The following is a 4704-nucleotide window of genomic DNA, read 5'->3' on the forward strand; positions in this document are numbered from 1 at the left end:
TTATTCGATGTTCTTGAAGGCGTTCCAAGCCGCTCTCTGCCTCCTACACAGCTCGGGTGCCAGGTCATTTGTCATGTTGACCTCTCGAACTAGGTACACATAGATAGGCGATTTTTTGTGGCTATCTCTCTCTTGGCATTCCTTGCACATTCATGGAGGTGCTGAACCAGTGGATCGTATTCCTCGTCAATGTTGTCAACAATGGCATCTTCCCATGTTGCCGCAATAGTACCAAAGTATAGTTCCTTAACATTTTAGTTGATTCTAATATACTCGATTTTCTGAGGTATTATTGTGAATGGGATTGTTTTTCTCTATCTCTTTTTTTCTCTTTCATTTGAAATATATGGGAAAGCCATGGACTACCGGATATTGATTTTGTAATATGCTACTTTACTAACAAATCTATTTTTCCCAGGAGCTTTTTTGTAGATTCTTTGGGATTTTCCAAGTATAGTATCATGTCATCTCCAAATAGTAAAAGCTTGAGTTCTTCCATTTTTATATGGATGCCCTTGATATCCTTTCTTTTTACCGAAATCCTATGGCAAGTACTTCAAGTACTATGTTGAATAGGTGTGGTTAGAGTGGGTAACTTGTTTTGTGCCTAATTGTATTCTGGGATTCTAGCTCATTGATTTCTGCTCCAAGCCTTTAGTTTTCTCCCCGTTGAGAATAATGCTTGCTGTGGGTTTGTGGTAGTTTGCTTTGACTAGATTGAAGAAAGTACTTTCCACTCCCATTTTGTTGAGAGTTTTTCATCATGAATGGGTGCTGGATCTCATCAAATGCTTTATCTACATCTATCGATATGATGATATGACTTTTATCTTTATTTTATTGAGATGGTGTATTCTGTTGATTGACTAGAGAATGTTAAGCCATCCTTGCATCCCGGGATAAACCTACTTGGTCATAGTGTGTGATCTTTTGTTGAGTTTCTGGATTCTCTTTGCTGGTATTTTCTTGAGAATCTGTGTATCTGTATTCATCAAGGAAATAGGTCTGTAATTTTCTTTTTTTGTGGTGTCTCTGTCTGTTTTGAGTATTAGGGTGATCTTTGCCTCATAGAAACTATTTGAGAGCATTTCTGTTTCTTCAATTTCCTGTAAAATCTTGAAAAATGTTGGCAGCAGTTCCTCTTTAAAGGATTGAAATGTTTCACTATTGAATCCATCTGGGCCAGGCATTCTGTTTGGGGGTATATTTTGACCATCATTTCAATTTCCTTGGTAGTGATAGGTTCAAGTATTCCAAATCTTCTTGGTTCAGCCTTGGGAGGTAATTGGAATCCATTAATTTATCAATTTTTTCAAGATTCTCTCATTTCCTGCTGCAAAGATTCTCAATATAATCTCTGATGATCCTATGGATTTCTGTACTTTCTATTAGGATAACCCCCTTTGCATTCTGATTCGATTTATTAGAATTCTTTCTGTTTCTTGGAGAGGCTTCTAGAGGTTTATTGATCTTATTTATTTTCTCAAAGAACCAGCTTTTGCTTTTATTGGTCTTCTTGATTGTATTTTGGGTTTCTAGCTCAGTGATTTATACTACAAATTTTATTATTTCCTTGCTCCAGCCTAGTTTGCACTCCTTTTGTTGGTCATTTTCCAAAATCTTGAGCTCTAATTTATTCATGTAGGCCCTTTCTTTTTTCCTGATGAATTCTGGCACAGCTATACTCTTTCCTCTTAACACTGCTTTTGCTGTGTCCCACAAGTTCTGCTAGCTCACGTCCTCATTCTCATTTGTTTCTGGAAACTTTTTATTTCCTCTTTGATTTCTTCTCTAACCCAACGGTTGTTCATTACTTCCCTTAAATAAAATATTTCCTTGCTGAGATTTAGTCTGTTTGATCTATTGAGAAGTGACAAAGTAGTGTTGAAATCTCCACCTAGTACTGTTTTGCTATCAATGTTTTTTTTTAAGTCTATTAGAAGTTGATTTTAAGTATTTTGCTGGTCTGTCATTGAGCATCTACATTGAGGAGGGTGAGTTCTTTCTGATGTACAGATCCCATGATCATGAAGAAATGACATTCACTGTCTCTTATAACCTTTAGCCTGAAGTCCATGTGGTCTGATACTAGTATGGCTACTCCAGCTTTGTGGAGGTGTTCTTTTCTTGAAGACTTGTTTTCCAGCCTTTTACTTTTAGCCCATGGTTGCTTTGATTGCTCAGATGTGTTTCTTGCAGGCATCAGAATGTTGGGTTCAGTTTTCTAATTCATCTTCCTATTCTGTGCCTCTGAATTGGCACATTTAGTCCATTGACATTGAGAGAGATTGTTGTTATGGGGATTTGTGCTATCTTTATGTAGAATTTTGGTACTTGTGGGGATTGCCTTAGCTTAAAGTAGCCCTGTTAGTTCTTCTTGCAACAAAAATATGGAACTCTTTACAAGTTTGCATGTCGTCTCTGTGCAAGGACCATGATAATCTCTGTATCATTTCAATTTTAGTATATGTGTAACCAAACCTAGTAGGAGTTAATTTTTCTCTTCTGATTACTTTGAATGTTGTCCTTACATACCCTATGGCAGAGAGTGGTACCTAATCAAGGAAAGTATTTCAAAGCAGCTTGATAGATTTAGAACTTTAATGTCCCAGAAAGAAAAATATGGTTTTTACCATATTATCTTTTACCATAATCAACGCATCAGTTTTACAAAATAATTCTTTTGAAGATGTTATATGAGTCCTGTTTAATGCACTTCCCTGAAACCTTCATTAAGACCATTAAACTAGAGCCTTTTGCTGTTCTCACCTCAGGCCCGTGTACATCTCCAGGAAAAGGTGGATGGTGTTGTCTGCACTTTGACCACCTTGAATGTAAGTAGGATTTTTCTCCTGAAGGAAGAGGTGAGGAGAATATTGATGATTTCATTCCACATTATTATAAGTTCAACTTGAACGGAAGTTGAGACTCATGAGGGTCCTGTAAAGGACAGAAAAATGGGTCTCAGTGAAGTTTAATGGCCAATACACATTAACAAACACAGATGACTCAAAGCAGCCTGTGTGCATCTTTTTGTATAGTGAGTTTCATATCTAATGATAGTGATTCTCAGTCATGACACACGGGCAAAACAGACATATAATTAAAAATCTAGTTCTCTGAGCAGAGTGGGGTTTCTTAGGTGATTGAACAAGTGTGTAGTAATTTATTACTAAGCACATACGTAGTTTGAATGATGTGTACTTTTTGATCTAAATATGTCTAAAATGACAGTCTCCTGACCCCGCACCTGGCTTTCTTCACCAGGGTCCCTTGGAGGGTGTGTGTTGAGTTTCCCTCACCGTGCCAAGCAGAGCCCCGGCACTTGAAGACCTCTGCAACCAGCCATAGGTACGCTTTAAACCACTCTCCCCAAGCTCGAAGGAGCCTCATGCATGAACGAATCTGACAGAGGAACCCAGGTGTGCGCAACCGGGGGATGAGATCTCCAAGTGTGCTCAGATCAAGACTGGGCCCCCTCCAACCAGATCCCCCATCTCCTAGTAGCTAAGTGTTACAACCACGAACTGCCCCTGGAGCCATGTAATCCCATCAATGGCCAAGATACAGAGACTGGATTTTGTTGATAAGACAACAACAATTATTGTCCAGTTGTCACTCTGAGAGAACCTGGTACGCATCTGCGAGTAACTTGCCCTTGTGTTTACCAGTCATTTACACTTCTTTCAATACAGATTATATGATCATGGTTTATGCTTATTTTTACTATTGAAGTATAATAGCTAAAGGTAAAAGGTAAAGCCCTCCCGTTGATCGTCGATTTGCTCGAGCGGGCCCAGTAACGTCTCCATTGGAGACTTTGTTGTTACTGTGTCTGGCATATCGAATACTCTCGGTAGCTTGCCGGGCTCTCCGAGAGGGGCGGAGGAATCGAACTCGGGTCGGCCATGTTGGCCGCTTGTAAGGCGAACGCCCTACCCGCTGTGCTATCGCTCCAGCCCATACTAAAAAATAATAGCTAAATACTGATTTATTTCACAGCACTAATTTATTAAAAACATTCATCCTTGGCCTATCATAGTAATTGCCAGGATTTGTTGGTTTTGCTTGTTTTTTGATTACTTAAATTGATTTTGGTCCTTTTCTTTCAGGTTGAAAAATTTTGACACAAATGAGTATATGTTTTTCTTTATCTTCTACAGTTTTAAACTGAGAACAACTGTTTGTTTTGTACAAATAAGATACCTGTGCATTTACTATTTCTTCTCATTTTATTTACATTTTAACACATCTCGATTCATCTACAACTTATCCTAGTAAGTGTTGTCATATTGAAAGAAACCACCAAATTTTTCAATCATAGCACTGTAGCACTGTCCTCCCGCGGTTCATCCATTTGCTCGAGCGGGAACCAGTAACATCTTACACCAAATTGTGAGATTTGTTGTCACTGGCTTTGGCCTATCGAATACGTCATGGGTAGCTTGCCAGGCTCTTGCTATGTGGACGAGATATTCTCGGTAGCTTGCCAGGCAGAGGAATCGGAATCAGGGTTGGCCTCCTGCAAGGCAAACGACCAAATCCGCTGTGCTGTAAACGTTATCTAAAATATACTAGTAATAACAAATGTTGTTTCATAAACAGTGCAATATAAACAATTAATTAGTAATTTTCTTGATTTGTTAATGAAATAGCTAAGCTCTTGAGTATCATGGGAGTATTTTTCTAACACAAGAGTCTGAC

The 4704-nt window shown here is 38.6% G+C and overlaps 1 pseudogene; it reads right to left on the reverse strand.

The window, feature by feature from the left end:
• Positions 1–2384: 2384 nt before the first annotated feature.
• LOC130033721 (uncharacterized) lies at positions 2385–2481 on the reverse strand (annotated as a pseudogene).
• Positions 2482–4704: the final 2223 nt, after the last annotated feature.

The sequence above is a fragment of the Sorex fumeus genome, unplaced genomic scaffold (genome assembly GCF_029834395.1).
Source record: "Sorex fumeus unplaced genomic scaffold, SorFum_2.1 ptg000054l, whole genome shotgun sequence".
Taxonomy (NCBI): domain Eukaryota; kingdom Metazoa; phylum Chordata; class Mammalia; order Eulipotyphla; family Soricidae; genus Sorex; species Sorex fumeus.